The 25,644-nt window shown below is 37.8% G+C and overlaps 1 protein-coding gene across 1 annotated transcript in view; it reads right to left on the reverse strand.

Annotated features, from left to right (window-relative positions):
* Nucleotides 1-25,644, reverse strand: part of sbb (scribbler) — a 109,666-nt gene that overhangs the window by 65,233 nt on the left and 18,789 nt on the right. The gene's annotated exons all lie outside the window — the stretch shown is intronic.

Raw genomic sequence — 25,644 nt, forward strand, 5'->3', positions numbered from 1 at the left:
TTTGCCTTCTATTTGCTGATTTTGGCGTGTATTTCATTTTTGTATGCCAAATGTGCGAAATGTCATAAATTTTATGGCCAGCGCGCATGCAAAACACAAAAACGAGAACCAACCAGAATATATAAAAGTGTGTATATAAATACATATATATATGTATATATGAATATTATAAAAAAAGAAAATAAAAGTCCGCAGGCGGAGTTACATATTTCTCTGCTTCTTTGGGCCAGCGGCAAAAGTAATGAAATTCGTATTCAGTTTATTTTCATTTTTATGCGAGTTTTTTTTTCGTGTTTACGACGAGGAAGACACGAGCTCTAAAGCAAAAAAAAAAAAAAAAAAAAAAAAAAAAAAAAAAAAAAAAAAAAAAACCCAGGCAAATGGTGTCAAAACTGCTTTGCGTGCAATATTTGCCAAAGCCAAGTAGAAGAGGCTGAAGAACAAAAGAAAACAACAAAAAAAATTATGTTTAGACGTGTTTATGCTAGAGGTAATATATAATAGGGACATCTATAAACACTCTAACTTTCGAGATTGTAAGCTAAATCTTTATGCACATATACATATATAAGAATATATATATTTTGCAACCATAAACATGTAAAGTTTTTAGTATTTGACTCGAGAGCTGAGAGAACTTGAATTTATTTGACAGCCAATATTAGCAACGATAAAGTTTAACACTCGTTTCGGGCTTGCTGCATGCACATCTGGCCCATAAAAATATGAAATGCTAATAGGGTAGAACGATGCGTTAAATATGTGTGACAGCAAGTCTTAGCAAATATAATTGGAGGCTAAGTTGCGATTATTTTTGCAGTGAGAATGGAGCACATAAGTAGTAGTAGTAGTTAAGTATAGCAGCAGTATAGTATAGTGGCAGTAGTAGAAAAATTGTAGTAGTAGTGGTCGTCGTAGTAGTAGTAGTAGTAGTAGTAGTAAAATTAGTAGTAGAGTAGAATAGTAGTAGTAGTTTAGTATAGCAACAGTATAGTATAACGGTAGTAGAAGCAAAATAGTAGTTGTAGTAGTAGAAGTAAAATAGTAGTAGTAGTGGTAGTAGTAGTAGTAGTAAATTAGTAGTAATAAAGCATAATAGTAGTCCTAGAGTAGTATGATATATAGGAATAGTAGTAGTACATTAATAGTAATAAACTAGAATAGTAGTAGTAGAGTAGTATGATATATAGTCGTATAGTATAGAAACACAAACTTAAGCAATACGTAAGCTATATTAAATCTCACATATTGTTCTGCAGCTCATTTCTACACTAAACTAACCCAAGACATCAGTAAACAAACAAATGGAATCCAAATTTTTCTGTTGCCCCACTAACCGGCTGATCAAGTTATTGACACAGTTAATGTATGCCACATTATGCATAGGGTATCAAGTGCACTCGAGTCAACTCGATTGTTGATTTCAAATTATATTGCTTTGCTTTGATTTATGTGAGGTTTCTTTCAATGTCTATTCATGTGTAAGTGTGCGTGTGTGTGTGTGTGCGTATGTTTACCTTTGATTGTACTTGAAGTCGAACAGGTAAACAAATATTTGCCAAGCCATTACGAATAATGAGTTGAATATGTTTTCCGTATTTGTTGTTATTTTATTATTTTTTTTTTCTCTCTGACCAATTGAGTCATAATAATTACGAGCACTTCCATATTTATTATTTATTATGATGAATATTTTAAGCGCTGTCCAGTTGATTTTCCCAATATGTATTATATAAACCTTAAAGTACTTTACTTTTTATATAAATTTTAATATTTTATGCAAATTTATTTATTGAATTATTTATCAAAATTCATTTACATGTGGGAAGTATGTTTGCCAAAAATATAACGAAAATATTTGAAAATTTCATTTATTTTTGTTATCAACATACACACACACACACACACAAATACATAGAGAATTTTAGCCAAAAATAAAATAAAATTTTATGGGAATTTGAATTTTTTTTTTTTCGAATTTGAATTTGAATACGAGTCACCCTCAGGCAAACAGGAACTCAATTGTTTTTGTTGTTTGTCGGTTTATTGCGATAGAAAATTTGCGGTTGTGTGTGTATATATATTTATGTGTGTATGTGTGTGTGTGTGTGTGTGGTTTATATAAAAACTTTTACACATTTTTGGCTGAAACATTTCCAACTTCCTAACGCATCATTTGGATGGGGTCAACTGGGGCAGCTCTGCTTTTATATCGTTTGTCGGCGCATTCGGAAATGTTTTTAGCAATGCAAAGCACAAAATGGGCATTGCGAATAAAATGGAAAAAAAATCGTGTACCGCATATAAATTTTTGTTTGTTTGTCGAACCACCGCAGCAAAAATACCAAAAATGTTTTTCACAGTTTGACCGTGTTTCTGGAAGCCCTATAGAAATGGGAAGCTAGAAAGGATTTGGAGCACTGATTGAAGGAAAGAGAACGCAGTGCCAGCTCCGAGAAGTAAGATATTACAGGGTATCTCTTAGTAGGATGGTGATTTTTCAGACCAAAAAGGAAAATATTGAGGCAAAAAGTATAAAAATCTAGCTTATACAGGGTATAAATATAAATATTAGGGTATATTCATTAGCTACATCATTTAGAGCATATACAGAAAGAGAAACTATAGGGTATACTCAGCAGCTAGAGTATATAACTTCTTCTCTGAGCAACTCACTTTCAAAACTTGTAATGCAACCAAAATGAACTAGGGTATCCCCTAGTCACAACTCTCACAATGCTCCATCATTCATGCATATTAGCTGCAGCAACAGCAGCATTTTTGCTGCACTAATAAAATTCCATTTTAATTGCAAAACTTTTTTAATTAGATCAAATTTTCCCTTTTTCACACAAAGCTGGCGCCATCTAGCGTCGAGCAGTTTGCAACTTTTACTCATCCATTAAGCCCAGCCAATGGCAAATTGTAAATGCATACCTGCAATGAGAGAGAAAGAGAGAGGGCGAGAGTTAGTTACAATGCAAAAATATAATTAAAATAAATAATAAAGGAAGCGCTTGTTGAACGAGCAAACATTGAAATTCAATTTACTGCACATTTTGGCATAAATAAACGCAAATCAAATATACACACACACACACAGACACACAGAGAGAAGCAAATGTATATGCACTGGGCAATTGTTGCTGCCACACGGAGGCAATTAATGTGACGCATAAATAATTTATTGTCATTCGCAATGACAATTCAATGGAAGCGCGCGCACAAAATGAAATTGGCTAGGTAGTAAAAAAGAGTGAGGGAGATAGAGAGAGAGCGCGGAAGGGGTGATGTAAGAGACAGAGGGAGTTGCATATGTGCGTTCGGCCTGGGTAAGGGAGCTGCACAAATAAACGAACGACTTAATCTGTACATATATAAATATATTTATGTATGTGTGCATGTATGTATGAGTATATAGTTGAGCTGCTTATTGATTTCGTTTGATTTGGGTTTGCAGCTTAATTAAAAGTTAACTAAAAACTTGTTGTATTTAATCGTTTATACTTGAGGCTTAGTCAGTTGTGTGTGACATATAATTCAGTGTAATTATTATGACTAATTAGTCGAGTGATATGAAATGTGTTAAGCTCATATCAAATGAGGGGATAATTTATGAATCTATGGAATTATTGATATAGTATTATATAAATAGTAGCATGACTGTTTCAAAACCAGAAATCATTTGTACTTTTATCTAAAAAAAAATAAATTTAATACTGTTAGTACTTTTGCTACTACTTTACTACTACTATTTCTTATAGTAGTACTATTTCTGCTACTACTTTCCTACTACTATCAGAATTAGTAGCTGACTGTTACTTTACTACTACTATTACTCCAGCTACTACTTTACTACTACTATTACTATAATAGTACTATTACTCCAGCTACTACTTTACTACTACTATTACTTCTGCTACTACTTTACTACCAATAGTAATTCAGCACTACTTTACTACTCCTACTACTACTGCAACTACTACCTTAATAGTACTATTACTACAACTACTTATACTACTATTTTGAAAAACACTGCTGTTTTCATAATCTATTACCATTCTTTACTACTCTTCTACTACTATTATACTCCTATTTTCATTTTTATGTAGCATGATAGAGTTGTATAAACAAAACTCATAAAAAACATCTATTTAAAATGAAAAATTATACATATTTATATATGTATCTGCTATTTCAAAGTAAATCTCCAACTGTTATTATAGAAGAAAGAGCTGAATACAAAACTCCAAGAAGAGACACAACTTTAGCTGTCAAGAAATACAAAGAAAGCTAGTTCCAACTATGATATAACAAAAGAAGACAATGTAGGTGCATCGAATAATCAACTCGAGCTGTATATATACAAAGCACACTCTGTATAGATTCAGAAAGTTCTTGAGTTCTCTCTGCCTATTAGGCTGTCATGTTGTTATGCAATGAACTGCCGCTGCAATCAAAATGCATGCATCCAGAGCCAATTGAGTTAAGGAAATGGAAATTAGAAAATTGCAATGCATTTTCAAGTTGACATTTGAGTTGGCTTGACACACATGACGTGCCAGCAGGCACAGTTGGCAAGTGTGGCAGCAGTTCATGTGAATTTTGCGGCTGAGAGGGTAGCAGCAGCAGCAGCACGTTGGCGCTTTTACTATGGGTCAAGACGTTCAAGTTGGCTAACAGCAACGGCAACGCCAACTTTCTAAATGCAGTACACACAAACACACACACACACACACGCACACACACACTTGAAGTCATTTAACTGTTTGGCTGGAGCCCATTCATCATCGTGCAACAAACAAACTGCGCAGTCATCTGAGTGATGATTCGTGCAGGCAAATTGCCACGCCTGCATCTGGCTGGCTGGCTGGCTGGCTGGCCGCCTCTGCCTGAAAATGGCACTGGATATTGGGGCTGTACGCGCGTACAAATAACTTAATTCCCGCGCTGATTAATCGGCTACGTCGCAACGCGTCGTTGTCCGCCTCGAGGGCCAACGCTCAAGTAGCTTCAATTAGAGCTCCGGCCGCCGCAGCGACAATCTCATTATGGGGAAGCTCTCGAGATTGACTTTTAATGACCGGAAATAAAATAATCAAAAAACCAGCCACAGCCGTAGCAGCAGCAGCAGCAGCGAAAAGCAACGGCAGTTGAGCAACAGCCAAAATGAGAAGAACTCGAAACTACAGCAAAAAAGACAAAAATTACAATGAGAAAAGTTGGCACTTTTTTTGTTGTTTTGCTTTATTTTCTCTTCGTATCTCTCTTCTCCTGCCCGCCCACTCGACCAGCCAGCCGAAATGAAAAATGTTTCCACTGCCGCCCATCTCTCCAGTTGTCCCCAGTCGGCCCAGACCCTCCGCGCCAGTCCGCCCCTGCCCACGCCCATGCCACAGCCAACTGGCAGCAAAAGGTCCCAAGTCACCGACTGAGCCCTGCACAGACAACGGCCGCACTCACTGGCTGACAAAGAGCTCCGAGCAGCTGTTGCCAAAGCGACTAACTGTGCACTCTAGAACAGCATTGGGGATTAAACTTTATGTGGATTTAAATAAAATATATTTACAAAACAAATATAAAATATATGAAATTAAAATAGATATATAACAAAAAAAAAATAAAAATTTATAAAATATAATACATTAATAGATATGTATATATATATATATAGATAATAAAAAAAAATAATAATAATAAATTAAAAAAAAAATCGTAATATAAAAAAAATAATTAAAAAAAATAAATTAAAACGATAAAAAATTTGTAAACATAAATAAAATTAAAAATTACAATTATTAAGAACAATTTTTAAAAATAAATAAAATTAAAAATTACAATTATTAAGAACAAATTTTAAAAATAAATAAATAATAATTACAAATAAAATAAATTAAAAAATGTTTAATGTTTTTTTATACATTTTTATTTATTATATATTTATTATTATATTATATATTTTTGTCATTTGTATTTCTTAATTTTATTTAAATTTTTGTTTTTGTTTTTTCTATATTTATATCAATTTTAAGTTAAAATTGTTTTATTTTACGCAATAGAAAATAAAGTTAAGATTAGTAGCTCACCCAAGCACAACAAACCCCAATCTGAGGCCCTAGCAAATACAGCGTATTTGAGCAAAATATAAAAAAAATCTACACAGATTTCATCGTTATGCCGTTTGTTTTATTTTTTATTTTTATTTATTTTTAGTTTTTTATTTTTGCTGTGGTTCTCTGCCCAACGTTCGCCTGGCTAGGTTTCACTGTAGCCGCAGGGCAGCCGCACGGAGCAGACCGGCCTGGCCTGGCCTGGCTTGGCTTGGCTCGGCACGGTTCGGTCTTTGTGTTTATAAAAATTGAATTGATGAGTCGCTCGAAATGAGTTCAAAAGGTTAATAAACGTGGCCCCATAACGCAAAAGCGCGAGACACAATTGAGTTGCCCGCTTTGAATATTTTTGTGGAAGATTTTTACTGTGACGCTTTGTTTCTGGTTTGTTTTCTTTTCCCCTGCCCGATTGCAGATAAAGTAATTTATCTAATTGCCACGCCCAGGCAAGCCAAAAAATGTTTAACACATTCGTGTTTTAGGCCAGCATTTGGCAGATGGCCAATACCAGCTACGAGCTAATACTGAACAACAACAATAGCAACAACAGCAAATATAACATTTGAAATGCTGTTGCAAATTATGCGGCAACAAATGCAAATTGAGGCTGACAATAATTGTGGGCGTTGTTCAATTGTTGTTGTTGTTGTTGTTGTTGTTGCTGCTGCTGCTGCTAAATTGAGCAACGCCAAGTGCCAAAAGTGTTGCCAGCACTTGAACAATTTAATTATAGACCTCGAGACCAGGCAAACACTTTAGCCAACGGCAAGCAACAACAAAAAGTTGTTACACCAGTTGCCAAACAGTTTGTCGACTATACATATATATATATATATACTAGATATATATCTGTTTTTTCTTTTTGGCAATCGCACGTTTCACTTGACTAAAGCCAAAAAAAAGTACTTTAGGGGGGCGGCGGCGGCGGCTCGCTGTCTACATTTGACAACCTGTGCGTTTTTTTCTATACCGGGGCGTATACTTAATATAAAGACATTGTCACTTCGGCCTCGAGACAGTCTGTTTATAATTTATGCACAATATCTCTATCTATGTATATATGTATATATAGCTTCAGCAATGCGGAGGTGCGCCAAAAGAGCTGTCATTAAATAGTCTAAATAGCATTGGCCAACAACAATGAGCGCTATACGATATTGATTAAATGCCGCTTGATTTGCTGCAATTTAAATAATTAATTGAGGCGGGCGCCACTTAAATCGCCAGCTTCAAGAAGCCAACAGCAATTTATGTGCAGCAACAACAACAACAACAACAACTACAGCAACAACTGTGTTCGTGTAGAGAAATCAATTTGCATATGCAAATTTTTTTCAGCTGTCGCTGGCTTGAAACTTTTCAGCTCTTGTTGCTGCTGTTGTTGTTGTTGCTGCTGTTATTGTTGCTGCTGTTGCTGTTGACTACCGCTTGGAGTGTTAATAAATTGTCACAAGATCACAAAAGCAATGTTTTGTCCAAAAACAATGTTGTTTTTTTTTTTTTTTTTTTTTTTTACTGCTGCCATAAACAAGGAAACAGAACGCTTTGGAGTACAACGATTTAAAGATACTCTACTATAAAGAGAGAAACTCTTTACATTATTGACGAGAGTTTGTTGATCTATACAGCAGATAGTATACTCTTAGTATAGCTCATAATGAGAGAGTTGAGCTATAGAGCTAAGAAATTTCAATGAACGGTTTTTCTTATGATCTTCTATTTCTTTACCTAAAATTACTCAATCAAGAGATGCTCTCTATGGTAATTATGATACAAAATATATAAATTTATAATAGAAGAATATCTCATCATAAATATTACATGTAAGTTTCTCACTCAAGGAATTTTCTCTATAAAAATTATTATCAATATTACTTCATTACGAATAACTGAACATCATTTCAATAAGGTTCCTTCATTGCTTGATCCTGCATGAGGTAAATATTTGTATATATTTTTATAGTAAAAATAAACAGATTTAGAAACTCATTTTTAAAGCTGTTGCTAATGTTCCCATTACAGTTGTATAATATAATCTTTCTTGATAGGTATTAAACTTGAAACACTTTATGAATTTGTTGATTATTACTAATCTATAATGGAAATATTTATAAATAAAAAGTAAACTTCCGGTTTTATCATTAGCAAAACTTATCATAGAATATTAATTAGTTTAATACAGCTAATATTAAAGCTATAAATAAAAAACTTTGATTGAAATTCGATAATATCAAGTTTGATCTGGAATTCATAGAGTAAGTAGATAAAAGCAGTTAATGCTAGAACTTTATTAGTGGATATAATTTCTATGAGTGCTAAATTTTTTAGTAGAACAAAGCGACTGTAAAATTTATATGATTTTTTTTTTTTTTTTTGGTTATCTTGTTATAGAGTATACAAAATAGTCACACTACATATACTTTAGTCAATTAATATCCAGAGCTAAATTCGAAATAGTTGTTCAGTTCGTTTGCCTTGCCTAGCTCTATGAAATTCCTTAAGCTGATTTATGCACGATTGTCTATATAAATTATGCATGCATACTCGTATATATATATATATGTACATGTTCCTGCTCAATTCTATATGCATACGAGTTTTTTTTTCTTTTCAGGAAAATGAAATTGAATTTGTTTGTTGCTAGCGAATTGACTTAATGCATTATCATAAATTAGTCAAGCAAATTTTTATTTTGCCTTTTTTTGTCTTTGACCAATGAACTTTTTGCAATAAAAATTTGTAGATATATATATATATAAATGTATTTATTTGTTTGCCAAATATGGACATACGAAAACCAGTAGCTAATATTCTGAAGCTTATCTTAATGTATTTATTTATTTATTTGTTTATTTTGTTTTACGATATTTTAATTTACATTTTCATGGCGCGTAATATATGCACAAGAAATTAGTAGCTTTTAGCAACCTTTAACAGATGTGCATTAACATTTGACTACGTCAACAGCTGCTAATGAAAGTTGAGCAGTTGCGAGTTTTATGCGTTCAACAGATAAGGATTTAATGGCTCACAAGATTAATAGTTTAGATAAGAGATGGCATGGACATGATGTGGTTGTATGATGTAGAATCATAGAGAAAACGAGATGGAATGTAAAGTAACAGCAGTTAACATTTCAAGCACTGTTATGTTCAATTTATATGATTTAACTCTTTTTAACATTGGTATAACATTTTTGTCTGATTGTTTAGAGAGCACTTCTCTCTCAAGTGCATATACTTTACTTCGCTAATAAATATGGCAAATATTTTGTGTGAATTTTGACAGCTTTATTAATATTATTTATAGAAATATTTATTTACAAATATTATTAACTGGAGCAGCACTTTAAAAGCAGTGCCAAATGCACATTTCACATGGTTTCATTTTACAAATTGTTTTTTTTTTTTTTTCTGTATTATATTTACATCTAATAGCGCCGCATATGTGGAGTTACTGATATACTGAAAGTTCCTCGCTTTTCGCATTCGTCATCAAATTCCGCACGGCTTATTCGGTTACAAAATGCGCTCTCAAGCGCACTGAACTCGATTCCACAGAAAAAAACACACAGAAAAAAACTTGTCAGCCAGCGAATACAAGTCTAGAGTGGGAAGTACATGACTAGCAGATACCCTGTGATGATTGTGAAGCAACTATAAGGCATATTTCTAGGTCTTATCTGAGTTGCTATGTTGATTGAACTTAGATAATAAATTTTAAGATTATGACCTTTAGATATGCATTTACTATGCTGAGTCTAGGCAATAAAAGTACCTTAATAGCCCACCTAGCTGTATGTAGAGTAAACTTGCAATATTTATGTAGTAGTAGATGGAAATACTACAAATTGCGACACATATACGTATTATATACATATATAGCTAAAAAGGTTCCAAAACATCTGCTTCTACTCTCTACATAAATTCCAACAAAACCAAAATACCCTTTTCAACCCACTTGCTATGGTTGAAACATATAACAACAACAAAGAGCAGAGAGTATCTTTTTGCAGTTTTTTTTTTTTTTTTGTTTTCTTGTTGCTTTTTTAATGTATCGCACGTCTGACTCTGTTATAATTTTTTATTTCATTTTTTTTTGACTCTCCTCCTTGCCCCTTGGTCCGTTCAACTTCCCCCTATTTCAATTCGTCTGTCACTCGTGTGGCGCACTTTGCCTTTGCGGGTGGTCTTCGATATAGCTAAAATGCGATCTGTATTTTTTTTTCCATTTTTGCTGTATTGCGACCCCCACACACTCACACTCACACTCACACACACTTACACACACATCGCTTGCATTTGTGTGTTTTGTAAATGTATCTCTGTGTCGCTGTATCTCTACATGTATCTGTGTCGCTGTGCGCTTGTTAACTTGTTCGCATGTCATTCGTTTCATTTTGACGTGCTTTCATGTCACTAAATTTGATTTTGTGTCGCAGACAACACGGCTACAACAACAACAACAACAACAGCAACACTGACAACAACAACAACACTGACAACAAAATTATGGCCATTAAATTGGCTAAGCTACTCATAGCATTTCGCCCGTGTCTCCACATCTCTGTTCCTGTCTCCTGTCTCTGTCTCTATTTATCTCTTTGACTGTATCTCGATTTGGCTTCGAGCCCCCCATTGTGGCTGCTCACTCATTTATTATTGATATTAGCCACGCATTTATTATAAATGACAAATATATAACCCAGCGTAACATTATGTGGGATTAGTTATGCATAGATAAGAGATATACACATATACACACTTACATACACACATGCATATATACATATTTAATATACCCTTTGGGTATATAAAGTTGTGAAAACAAATGTGAAACTTTTAGTGCGATTTTAACAACTAAATATATGTAAATAAATATATATGTATGTATGTATGTATGTATATATATGCATGTGTTTACAGAGACATAAAATATATATATGTATATGAAATCAGCTCAAGTACTTTTTTATGTTTGCACGCCAGTTGTGAAAACTTTCTTAAATATGTATGTGTGTGTGTGTGTGTGTCTGTATCTAGGGTAGAGGAAAATGATATCATCTCTGACTAAGGCGTGTATTAAACTTCACGTGAACATGTCAACAACATAATTCGGAGTTAAGAAATATATATATATATAGCATAGCTTATAACGTGAATATGTGAGAAAAGTATTTCTAAATATATGTAGGCGAAATAGTTCGGAGTGTTGTCTGCGGGCACATGTTATCGATTAAATTCGGAGTAAAATTTGTGCACAGATGGCGACAACACATTTGGAAATGATATCAAGTAATATGCACAAGACATATTGAGGAGTAATAGCAATGCTATGATACTCAATAAATAGTGTATAGCGATGAGATTATTCGGAATAAAATACTTAGAAATGCGGGAATAGCGTAAAAAGAAATGAGATTATCTGCAAATGATACTCAAAGAAATGGGAATGAGTTAAATGAAAATGAAGTAATCAAAGATATGCCTATGAAGTACTTCGGATTTAATCGGAAACATATTTCGAAAGAATCTATATATTTATTTGGGACGTAATGCAAAGTAAAATCTGCGAAAAATGACAATGAAACATTTCGGAATTGAGTCCATAGATAAATCATATAATTCGGAGTTAAATTTGTAGAGTTATCAGAGTTCTCATCGAAAAAGTTCAGATTCGGAGTTTCTCTTTAGGGTCGACAACATAATTTGGAAAAAAAAAGTCGTTGCTGATATACATACAACCAAATTCGGAATTATTTAGTTGCCACTATATATTTCGTTAATCAGCAAAGACGTCCAAACAACAGCATTCGGAGTAGAATAAAAGTAAATATAGACCTCAGGCACACAATTCGTACTAACTATAATGTAGTTATGTCAAGTCCGAATAAGCTAAGCTCTTTGAAATTATCATCTTGTATATTCACCCATAAGAATCTCTTCTTTTCATAGCTTTCTATTCGTTTTTTCTCATTAAATGCTCTCCTATCTCTAGTGTAGTAGGCCCCTTTTATTCCAATAATTTTGTTAGCGCATTTCGACGTCGATTTCACATGCCGATCTCCACTCACATTGTCACACACACACACACGCAGAGACAATTTCTTGCGGTGTATAATTTATTTGTCATTTTGTTGAGTCGTTGGTTTTGTTTGTGAATTTTATATGGTCGATTACTTTAACGCTGGTCCGCCTTTAGGCGTCTTCCCGACTTCGGACTTCGTTTCAATTGTTGAGTTCGAGTTTATTGTTTATTAGCGGCCGTTTTTTTTCCTTTTTTGTGTGAGTGTGTGTTGTGTGTTGTGGCTTTGCCTTTATGGGGCTTTAGTCATACGTTGCCACAGTTTGTGGTTGTTGCTGTTGTAGTTGTTATTTCACAGTTGAGCGCATTAAATGCTTAATAATACGCATGTCAAAAGCGTTTCTCGACTCGACGACAAATCCCCGACCCGCAATATCAATGGCAACAAAATTGGCGCCATGTCGCACGCTTCGCTGATTGCCGCACCCCGTACCCTGTACCCCGACCACCCACCCTACCCTACCATAAATGCCGCCCTACACACACGAACACAACATTCAGGATAGTAATTGATAGATTTGGGTTAACTATCGGAGTGAGAGAGAGGGAGAGGGAGTGAGAAAGGAGATGAGCTACTCCATGCGTAACTACTGGAAACTTCAACAGCTGTGACAAAAGTCGTTTCGTTCTGTTTTGTCATTAACAAATTGATGAAGCAATTGAATATATCGATTCATTGAGCACACCATTTGAGTGTTTCAATTATTAGGCCAAACATTATTCACACACCCACGCACACACACACACACATTGAGACAAACTTGTTCATTAGCTAGATACTTAACTCGTTCGATTTGAAATACAACATTTACTTCTCCACTCAAGCAAACACAAATTGTTTACGCAAATCGATGAGTGCTCAATTTTCACACCTTTTTGCCAAGTGTAATCTATATATATACATATACATATATATATGTATGTATGCAGTATTGCTTGACTGACTCTTAAACTGTAGTGGCTTTAAAACTGTATTGAAGAATTTATATTGTATATTTTTAGCTTGAATTTTAATGCAGTTTTTGAGCAATTTTTAAATGTTTCATAAGATTCATAAGGCTCTTAAAAAGTATATATGTATGTGTCTAACTACAGTCGAGTCTCGATAATTTGCACTTCGCTAAATCAAAAATCGCGAAATCGAAGAAATTATATCCTCTTGAGAAAAAAAATCGTTATCGATAATTATCGATAATTTGAATTTCTTTGTAAATCAAATTCGAATTCTTTGTATCAAAGTGGATCCAAATTAGACTGTGTATGGATTATTCATATGACTTTCAAACTGTATATTTTTGTTTACTTTTACTTGCTTTACTTTAGTCATATATTCTGAATTGTACAGCTCATTTTTTGTTGTTGTTCAATAACGGAGTTTCTCTGCTTTGCATTATCTATGCAGACAGATCATGCTGAGTATACCCTAATATGCATGCTCTTACAACTTCGTTACTTCCCCTATCTCTCTCACTTCTCTTAGATGCAATGCTGTGATTCGTATGCCCTAAAACCCATTAAAAAACTGCCTCTATAAAAACCTATAGACCCATAGTTGTTCATGGCCTTATATACCCGCTTTTACACTCTTTCAACACGTTCAAAAATGCACTCAGCATTCCAGAGATTTAATCACGACGCGCACAACATAATTCTAATGAGTGCGCAATCTTTGATTGAATCGCTGCACAAGCTGTTGCTCCATCAAATACGCCTAATTACCGGATGTTGTGCTAGTTGTTGTTTTTGTGGCTGTTGTAGCTGTCGCTGTTGTTGCTGTTGCTGTTGCTGTTGTTTTATATATTTATACATTTTCGGTTGCTGAAATTAAGCTCAAAAGTGAAGCGTGTCAGTTGTCAACTAATTGCTATTAGGCGCCGCTAAATAATTTATACAAAAACAAAGCAACAGCAAATAAAGTATCGGAACTGGTTGTTGTTGTTGTTGGGGTTGTTGTTGCTGTTGCTATTCGCTGTTGTTTGTTGTTAGCTGCTGTTGCATTAGTGTCATAATTTATTTCCATGTTGCACTTTTGCAGTTTGGCGCTCGCGCTGTTTATGGCACTGCAACATGCAACATGCAGCGCGTACGACCAACCAAATTATAGCCAAATGCCGTCCGTCCGTCCGTCTGGCTGCCTCGCCAGTTCGCTTGTCCGTCTCGCGGTCACTCTGACCAAAAACGTAACCCAAACCGCAAACGACGTCGGCCAAACGTAACCACAGTATGCGACTGCCTTTGCCTCCACCTCCTGCTCTTCCCCTCCTCCTCCTGCTGCTCCTCTCGACTCACTTATTGCGTCCCCCTGTGTGTGTTAAATGCAACCGAAGCAACGAAGCGTGCAAATCATGTTAGTAGCAAAGCAACCCCTCTGTCACTCTGCCTAACCCCCTGCCTCTGCCCCTACCCCTACCACTACCCGTAACCCCACTCCAGCTCTCTGCTGCTACAACTGCCCTCGTTTGATCCCCGCCCCTTCTCATTCCCTCGCCCACTCGGTACATTTTGCCCGGCAGCTGTGCCCGGCACAAGCAGCACTCGCTTTGCAATGCAAACGACCGCAGGGGTCCACAATCCCGTCCGCCTACCCCACCTCTTCCTCTCGGCGCTTCTCACATTTTGCCAGTCACAGGCCATAAAAGGTCGCCCTCTGTGCTGCCGCTGCCGCTGCCGCTGCCAATTGACTGAGTGAATGGACAAAAAGTGCAAAAGAGGGAAAAGTGTTGGCCAGGGCGCCGCGGGTATTGGATAACAGCAACTGCCCCGGCCCGGCCCGGCCCAGCTCAGTCCTGGCCTTGCCTGCCGTGCCTGCGTGCTGGACATGACGCACAATGTCCGCAACAGCAGCGCATTTGTCAAATTGCCTATGCCGAATGCGGGTATTCCGTGATGATTGGGCTCTCGGCATAAGCTGGTTAACTGCCACTCGCCTATCTGATTAAAAACAGACAGGCAAATGTAGAAACAGATAGACAGCCAGAGAGAGAGAGAGAGAGAGAGGAGGAGACACACAGAGTGCGAGTGAAAGACAGAGGGTGGGCGCGTTAAACCCACCCACAGATAACACGCTGATATCTCTGTTTAGCGAAATGAATTTTTATTGAATGCAAACAAAAATTGCGTGAAATCATAATGCCTTAGTGAAGCAAACCCCATTCGAGCGATAAGAAATACGTGTCGAACGGGTCTCAATGGCTCAATGGCTCAATGGCTCAATGGTTCATGCCTAAATCGAATATGAATAAATGGGTTTTTCTTTATGATTATATTTGCTTCGATTATTCAAAATTTAAACACATAACAAATCGTAAATAAAAATTTATTTCCTTAACAGATAATAATTGTATAACAGAAATTGATTTATATTGGCATTTATTACAGAGTTTTTATGGTTAGATTTCTTGACTATTATAATATATAAAGAACCTATTATTATATATTATCTAGTCTTTTAAGTTGGTAACTAATTTTTACGCTACTCTAATAACATTTCTTTCTATAGATTGCTAAACTTTACTCAAACTAAATCTATGAAATGAGTTGTTAATTTATTCATTTTTCTCTCTAATTCTCTTTCCCTCTACTCTCGTTCTTAAGAGCTGAGACTTAGTCTCATAAAACTTTTTCAATTTCTTTGTTCGCTTGCGAAAAAAAACTTTAATTTTATCTACCCTTTGATGTCACATTCGTGAAAGTTTGTCAGTTATAAATGTTCTATATAAAGACCGAGAAATTAATTAATGATTTGCTTTTGTTCTTAATATGACATTAATTAATGACATTTTTAACATTCAGATATTCAACTTTTTATAGACATATTTCTGAATATTCTGAACTGTTTTTTTCCATGCTAATTTTTCACATATTTTCAGATCTTAATAGATATCGAATGTATGTATGTAAATCTTTAGATTTATCAAGAGATATAAACAATGTTTAGAGGAAAACAAATAATAAATATTTTTAGAGATATACGTAATAGAGATATATGTAAATTAATACATATCTCTCTATATCATATATTAACTACAACCATAACTGATTTAATATATTGCAAATTTCCAACTCAATTAGGCATCCAGCAGTCAACAGAGCTCTATAATTTAAGGTATTTAAACTATAGTTCAACCCATCGCATTAACAACAATTTCTCATAGACTATTATTAAGAATAATAATATCAATTTCATGAATAATAATTCAAGAGCCAACTAGATTGTACAAGTTTTGAGCTAAAATGCAATTCATGCATATCGTTTGGCGAGGCCCCAATGAGGCGTGGCAGCTGCCATTAACTATGCCAGAGTGTGTCTGGGGCTCGAGCTGCGTGTTCTAAATGCTTCATTTGCCAGGCTCATGAATTATGAAACAGACAAGCGGCATTCAACACTCGCACTGGGGAGCCGGCAGGAGGCGACAGATCGAGGGGATTGACTCGCATTTTGGACAGCTGTTAAAAATTATCGATAAATGTTTAATAGCTCAACACGCACATAACGCGATAGAGAGCCAAGCTGAGCCGAACTGAGCTGAGCTGAAGCGCGCATAAATAAATAAACATAAATAAATAAATAGTTATGGCTCTGGCTGGCAAGGCGGAGGTGTGTGGGCCGCCAAGTAAAGTAAAAAGTAAACCAAACAAAAACAAAACAAAACAAAATAAAAACTCAAGACCCCAAAAGACGACGACGACGACGTCGACGTATTTAATATGAGCAAACATGCGACGAGCGTGTAAATATTTACTAATGAACAATATTTACTTTGTTATTAAAGTAGTCGACGCGCCCGTCGACTGGAACTGAGAATATATATTATATGTATGTAGTTATGTTTGCTATGCATGTACATTCATATATATATATATATATATGGACTGGGGCAGCTGCAGGGGGAGATGTCTCTACACTTTGCGTGCTTGCGCCTTGGCCTGCCCCGGTCTGGGGTCTGGCTTGGCCTGGCCTGGCCTGGCGTGTTAATGGCTGTGAGAGAGCTTCAAGTTACCAGTTTTTTTTTTTTCTCTTCTTTTTCGAGCTCGAGGCAGTCGTGATTGCAGTAAAATATATACATATATACATATACATATATGTATGTCAGTGTGTGTTTAATAAGAGGGAAGCCAAAGTGTAGCCTATATGAGAGACCGCAAAGGCGACCACAGCGCGCTGCAGATAGAGGCTCACCAAGTCTCGGCAGCTCAAACGTTTGCCCTGTCATAAACAACTTGATTGCAGGGCTTTTGAAGTGAGTGAAGGAGTAGAAGATGAAGTAAGACAAGAGACGACAGCGAGGAGGGGGCGACCAAAGAAGGGACAAAGCCGAGAAGGGGCAAGCAGAGAGGGTAAATACCGTGTGTAGACTAGCAGGAGACGGGTAGAGGCAGAAGCGGCGATAGGAGCCATGGGTAAAGGCAAGGGAGAGGGGGTAAAGTAGGGAGCAGTAGACGGAGTTAGAGCGTAGGGGAGAGAGCAGGGAGGGAGAGACTAAGGGAGGCATTGCGTGAAGCAAAGGCATGAGAGAGGCGCAAGGCCAGGAGGCGATGGCCATGGTAGAAGGGGCATGGGTAAAGGCAGAAGACATGAGTAAAGACGAGAGCTACAGGCAAGGGGGGAAAATACTGGCATTAAAAGGGGTAAAAGCAGAAGTCGGTGGAAAGGGGAGAGGAAACTTAAGTAAAGGCAAGGAGAAGTTAAGAGAAGCTTAAGAAGGGCGCAAGGAGTGAGCAGAGCGGACAAGGGCAAGGGGGAAGACATGAGTAAAGGCAGGGGCAGGGAAGAATGGCATGAAGCAAAAGCAGCGGAAAGGGGAACATGGGTAAAGGCAGGAGCTAGAGGCTAAGCCAGAGTGAGGGAAAGGGAGAAATCAGAAAGGGGCAAGGGCAGTAGGCGATGGCCAGGGAACATGGACAAAGGCAGAGAGCAGGGGACTGAGGCAAAGATTGAAGCAAAAGCATGGGAAGGGACCGAAGACAGGGAGCAGGGGACTCAGAAAGAAGCAAGGGAAGGAGGAATGGCAAGAGACGTGGAAGGCAGCGAAAAGCAGTGGCAGAGAGCGATCAGGCAACCGCGACACAACGGGCAGCGTGTTTGGCAGGCGATAATTGCCCTGCAGCTCAATACAAACGCACACAGTCACACACACACACACACACACAATCTCACACACGCGCAGAGTGACAAAGTGGCATTACTTTTCAATTTTACAAGTGCGTCTGTCTCTTGATATTTCCCTATTTGGCTACAACATAATCAAAGCGCGGCAATCGTTTAAATTTATTTTAATTATCAACGACTGCATGTCACCCTAGATATAAGAATACGAATGAGCGTAAAAGAGGGCGTACACTGAGTCCCCTTTTTTTTGGGATTTTTTTTTTATGTATTTATTTTTTTTTTTTGTAAACAGGGGGCAAGCCAGCATGAATCATGGCCACAGCTCAAAAGTGTTGAGGCAACAACAAGCAAAGCAGAGCTGAGCAGAGCTAAGCAGAGCAGCGCACCGCAGCACCGAGCTGAGCTCAGTTCAGTTCAGTTCTCTGGGTTGCTTGCATTCAAGACCTGTTTCATTATAATTATGACCCTCATCAAAATTATTTGACTCAAGCGGTTTGTCGGCACAGCGTAAAACGTGCCCAAATGCATATGCCCTTTGCTTACCCTCGTTGCCAAAACGGCTACGGCGACCCTTTTCCTCCATCATAATTTCATTTGAAGGATAATTTGAAAATGTGCTCTGGACCCCAGCGCAGATAGATGCATATACGTAGGGGTTTTTCGCCGGCAAAAAGTGCCAAAATAACGATTAACGTTGAGCCCAAAAAGAAAATGTATCTTAGGGGTTGCTTGACAGCCGCCAGCTAAGGGTTGTTTCGCGCCCTCTCTGCATAAGTAATGAATGTAAAATGCGTAGATGGAATGCGAATTGTTTTTGGGCTTTGACTTTCTCCCCTGGGCTGGAACGAGCAGCACGCTTCTCTGATTGAGCGAACCCTCCCGCGGCAGGGAGCAGGGCGAGGCAGCTGTTTGCATCAAGTCGAACCCTTCTTGAAGTTTTTATTTTATTTTTATTTTTTTTCATTTTTGGGTTTTCGGTTTTGTGGTTGGGATATCGTAACAACAGATTTGTAGCATTTCCACGCAACACGGCAACGGCAACAATAACAAGAGGATTGTAAACTAATGCCAATGGCAGCGCGCGTGGCATTCGTCCTTATACAAATAAACGACGCCAATGGGCATATTGTGGTGTGGTCAGTGACCAGGGCATTAAGTAGTTCCGACAACTCCCAACCACTTTCAATTAATGCCCGGCCATTTCACCCAGCCTCACACCCTCCCAGAGCCAAACTCCTCTGCTGTAAATTACTAGCAATGCTGCAGTGGCAGTCGCATTCGCCTCCTCCTGCTCCTTCCACTCCTCCGCCTCCTGCTCCTTTCATTGCAGGTAGCTGCCAATTGCACCGACAACCAGACTAAGGCAATCAGCCGCAAAACGAGCCAACAACCAGCAGTGCCCAAGCACTCGGCCTCTCTGTCTGTCTGTCTGCCTGCCTGCCTGATATTGTAGTTCAAGTGAACCGATTGCAAACACCTATTGATACCCTATAAGTATAAGTAAGGCTGTATGGGTACTATGAACTACAAGTGAAGCAAAAATGTTTTATATTATTTATACATTTGTAATATTCGCTTAGTTCATAAACCTTTTACTGGCTGCTTGACTTCAAAATTCTTTTTTTTTTTTTTTAGTTTAAGGCTTATATATTTTCTCTTTCTCATTTATGAAAGTTTTACTGGCTTTAATTTCCATGTTGCCTTTCAGCTTCTCATTCTTAAACGTTTTACTGGCTCTTCCGTGCGAAATTAGTTCTTTTTTGTTAAAATACTTTTTCCAATTATTTCCAGCTTGACTTCAATTCAAGTTTCATTGGATTCTAAGACTTGTGCCCCTTCTGCTTGTCATTCCTAAACTTTTCACTGACTGCTTGAGTATAAAATTGTGTTGTACCGAGTTACTTTTCCCAATACATTTGCTTTCATTAACATCTCAGCTCACATCACAGTTTCATGGTCTCAAGGCACTACCACATAAAATTGTTCCACCTTGTCGCATACATAAACGTTTTACTGGCTGCAGTAATACAAACAAATTTCTTTTATCTCTGAATTTTTCTGACTGCATATAATTTGCTTAACGCCCGAATCCACATGTGACATTAAATTTTATGCTCTCTGCGCATGTGTCCATTACATTTTTATCACGGTGTCGCATCCATAAATGTTTTACTGGCTGTATTTGATATAAAATTTATGTTTTATATAGCTTTTTTCAAATTATTTAGGTAGCTTTACTTGTGATCAAAAATGAAACGAAATTTGGCTTGAATGCTTTAACTTTTCTTAAAGGTTATACTTTGTAAACGTTTTGCTGGCTGCATAGCCAAAATTTGTTTAGATATATATATATATCTTAATTAATAATATCATTTATTGACATTTGAAGTCATTCATAAACGTTTTACTGAATGTTTTCGTTTCTTAGAGTGCATGAAGTGCATGAAATGCATGTGATATATATAACTGATATGCCTTGCTCTGCTGGCTTATAGGGCATAAAATACTGCACATGCCACAGGCCAGCAAAAAGACGCTAGCTAGGCTCGCTGGCAGCCTCGACTGGCTGCTCCCTGCTGTTGCCTGCTGCTGCTGCTGCCGTTTGCATCGCTTCACGTTCCCCACACAATAAAACTCGACATGTGAACAACAATATTATCAACGTCATGGGTCCCGCTCGGACAGACAGCCGAAGGGACAGAGACAGAGACAGAGAGAGGGAGAGGGAGAGGGATATAGGCAGAGGCAGTAGCAGAGGCAAAGTCTGCTTGCTTGTGCCCTTATAGCAAAAAGGGCCACAGCGACGAGGAGGTTCCCTTATGCCAGTGCATACATACATATACATATACATATATATATATACATGCATACGTTATTGTTTGTGTGTGCTTGTATGTGTAACCCCTGGGGATTTCGAGCGTGTAATGTATGCTTTTCATGTTTTTTGTTAGCCATTGTGTTTGGCTAAGTTTTTCCTCTGCTTTTTTGCGCTTCTTCATTTTATTTTGCTAGCAACGCCATCTAGCGGCGCGGTAACTCACTAACTCACTCACTCACTGGCTGGCTGGCTGGCTGTCTGGCTGACGACATGTCCTGCAAACAGTTTTAAATTCAAATTCAGACAACGGAATATATATATATGTATTAAAAAAAAAAAAAAACAAGGAGGCAACACAGTCAAGTTTTGCTGCGAGTTTTGTTAATTTATTTCAACTCTTTTTTCTCTGCGTTTTTTTTTCTTTTTTTCATATTTTTCTGCCCACTGCAAAAGGCAGAGCTCGTTGATTGCGCTGCCTACAGACACACACACACACACACAAACTGAGGGCCATTCCTCGACATGGACCTGGCAATCGGGCTTTAGCTTGTTGTGCGTTTCCCCCCGCTCTTTAGCTCCCGCTGCCACTCCCCCCCCCCCCCTCTACTTCACTCTTTTTTGCGGCGCTTTTGTAATTGCAACGAGCGTGTGTTTCGTGTGTGTGTGTGTGTGCAGCAGATACGAGAGGCTGCCGCTTTTTTGCGGCCCTTTTTTAAGTCACTTTTGCAGTGGTTTGCTATAATACCATGTAGGGATTATATATACATAAAATATATATACACACACATATATATGTATGTATATATACATACGTTTTCCTCTTATATTCCCTATGGGCAGTAAGCCTATTAAATTCTTTAGCATTTTGATAGTTTGTTTGTTTAAATTGTATTTTATTTTTGTGCATAAAGGCTTTGTTTATAATGCTGTTTTAATTGAAAGTTTTGCTATTGCTCAAATTGTGTGCCAAAGCCCTTAAACAGTCTGCTTTAAGCTCAATGAAGTGGATGTTCAACTCAAATTAAGTCGTTTGGCAAGCTTTAGGTTCATTGAAGCGCATTAAAATATTTGAAAATAAAAGCTTGCATAAACCAGTTTTTATTTTGATAAATAGGTATAGGTTAAGGTACATTATATATAAAATATACATGTCTATATTTTTAACAGGACTAAAAGCTTTCATAAAGCGCATTAAAGCTTATTATTATTATGGAAGACTTATTCAAATTAACAAAAATTAAACTAAATTAATAAAAATTGCACAAAGTTCAGCAGGATAAATCAAAGTCACGAAAGATTAGTCCAAGTCCTGAAAGATTAATCCAAGCAGTCATACCAACTACGAAAGATTAATCCAAGCTATGCATGACTAAGCCATATTACAAGAAATTAGTTCCACTCATTAAAGATCAATCAAAGTTATGTAGGATTAATCCACTGTATGAGAAATTATTGCCAGTCACATCAGATTTGCCTCGAGATTAATCCAAGTGAGGGTAGTATAATCGTTTGTTCTTCACAACAACGGCTAATGTACTGTAAGTATCTTTCAACCTGTTCTCTATCACACAGGAGGACTGTCATTAGCAATTAGCTCGAAGGCAGAAAAACGAATGAGTATTTCAGCATTATAATATGTTGGACTTAATTAGCTGAGTGCGACGCGTTGCTGGCTCGCCTCCTCGGTCGCTTTTAATGGCAAATAGCAACATGCACAAAAGCCACTTCAAGTAATCAACTTGTGTTGAGGTGAAAATGTTGATTAATGTCTGTGGGATTAATTACAGTTAATTGTTATAAATATTGGCGACAAGGTGAAACGACAAAGGATGTCGCTGGAATTTGTAACAAACTAATCCCAGGTTCAATGTGCGCAGCTGCGTAGCGTTAGGGCAAGGGCGGACCGGAGCAGGCCGGGCGGGGGGGAACGTATAGTGTAACAAATATGCTTAATAAATAAATGCGGAGAGGCAATGGCATGCAGCAGGAGCATGAAATGCGAGGTATGAGACGGATGTGGCACGTATAATTACGTAGCCGACACCTTTGCCACTTTTGGGGGTTGCAAGCGGCGCAAAGGGGTGGCAAAGAGGCAGACGTTGCTACAAAATTATTTGCTGAACAAACAGGAAACCCTAAATGGGATGAGCACAAAACGGAACTGGAGGGAAAAAGAAAAACAAAAACTAAATACGGAAATGCCAAGGGTACGAGTCAAGCACAATACAAGGCAATCCGAATGAGGGTAGAGCCATTTCGCACCCCTCGACGACTGCTGATAACCCAAAAAATAATACCCGAGGGACAGACGGACGCTGTTGCAGCTCAGCATATTAAATGCTAATTTTCATTTGATTGAGTGAGTTTGGCAGCCTGAAAAGGACAAAGGACGTAGGACGTAGAGCCGTAGAGCGTTGGACGCCGTGGCCCGGCATAACTGTGATTCATTGTCCGGCGCAACGAAGCGTAAAAATAAGCAAAACAATGCGAGAGAGAAAACTAAGTTAAGTGGCATGAAAACTAATTGATTTGCGGATTAATTTTTTGACAATGTGTGAAAAGCAAAAGCGGAAAAAAATATTCTTATAAAAAAATCTTGCACAGCTGTCGACGAAGTCAAAAGTCGTCGCTGCACAGAGAGTGTGAGGGACTAGAAGTGGAAACTAAAGCAATTGTACGCTCAATTCAGCCTCAAGTGGCATTAAACTGCCAGAATCCGGGGCTACAGAGATACTTGAGTCACATATGCATATTTTCGTATATACGTATATATAAATATATATTGAATGCGACTCGCAACATGAATAAATAAAATGGCAAACAGTTAGCGGGGCAGGGCTAAAGCAGTGCAAATATGTACATACATATATACATATCCTTGTAGCAAATGAAAATTCAGGCACACACAAGCTGAAGCCAACGATTGCATAGCATGAGAAATGCGATTTGTACGTGGGCACAGTGGTACAAGACATGCGCTAAATCAGTACAAAATACTAACTGTTGAGGCAAAGGAGAGCTGTTACTGTTAAGCAAAATGCTGTAAACGTCAAATTAACATAATGCGCGTATGCTAAATCTTGATACATTACAGAGAGTGACTGCAAGCTGTTTACTGTTAACAGGAATATGCTGCAATGCTCATATGTTAATAACAGCGCCACTCACTGGCCAGAATTAGTTACGCTCAAGCGCAAAACAGAAATAATCAAAATATCCCAATCCCATCTCTCTCTTCTTCTCTCTCTCCCTCTCTTAATTCCCCTCCCGTTGCCCACTCGAACTCATATTGAAGATTACTTAAGCTTCAGGTTTACTCGCAAGCACTTTTTAATTGCAGTTTGCTTATCTGATGAAGTTCTCCGTGTACCACTGTGTTTTCGTATGTTCTGTAGTTGGGTGTGTGTGCTTCGATATTTTATATGCTGTTTGGCATGCAAATTGTGTGCTGCCTCTGCAACTGCCACTGCCACTGCCTCGACGTCTGTCTCTGTCTCTGTTTCTCTTCCCCTTCCTTTCCATATTATACTGAAGCTTTGGGCTCTGCCCGTTTCCAGTTCAATGCACAAATACACAAGCTGGCAAAAGGCAGTCCAAAGAAACATTCAGAGACGATGAGGAAGAAGAAGCAGAAGACGACGAGACCAAGCGGCAGCAAGAGAAGCAATTCAATGAACGGCCAGGGGGAGGAGAACAGAACAGCAAAAAGGGGTGACGACGACGGCGTCTTGAGTTACAAGCAGAGCGAAAGAGTGAGATAGGGAGGGAGACAGAATGAGAAGAGCAACTTTTGCTGATGCATATCTAAAAGCATATTAAGAGTCTACAACAACAACCACAACGACGTATGGCTGGTAAGTGTGTAAAATGATCAGCAATGCAAGTTGCAAAAGCAAAAGAGAGATAGAAAGCGGGAGAGACGGAGAGGGAGTGACAACAGAGACAGAATGGCAGGCAGTCAGTCAGTTGTGTGGTTTGGACAAAGCGCCGGCAACAGCTTAAGCAAAGAGATACACACACGCACATACATATATACAGATACATACATATATGTATGTGTTCTGGACAGACAAAAGCTGGTGTGGAGTAGGGCAACGTGCCAGGCAAGACAACAACGGCATTAAGCATGCACAGCCAGAGAACAGAACAAAACGTGAAGGAGGCGGCGAAGGAGCAGTGAAAGGAGCGCTAACAACAGGGGACTGCACACACACACACGCGCACACACAAGGAGAACAGGGCGCGTCCATGTCGCACATAAAACTGATTGCGGTGAACTATGCGAATGTTTTAAGTGTGCGCCCAAGTACACGCACACACACACACACACACATTTACAAAACTGAGAATGTGTGCGTGAAACTTTTGTGTTTTTGCTGTGGCTGCAAAAATCATAGCAAAGAGCAAGCAGGATGTTGTGCCATGTATTGAAAAATCAAAGCAGCAGACAATTTATGTAATTGCAAATTTGAAATTTCTAAGATAAAAATTTTCAAGATACAATTTTCTAATGAGAAATATTA

The sequence above is a fragment of the Drosophila arizonae genome, chromosome 5, assembly GCF_054131065.1.
Source record: "Drosophila arizonae isolate 15081-1271.41 chromosome 5, UAZ_ARI_1.0, whole genome shotgun sequence".
Taxonomy (NCBI): domain Eukaryota; kingdom Metazoa; phylum Arthropoda; class Insecta; order Diptera; family Drosophilidae; genus Drosophila; species Drosophila arizonae.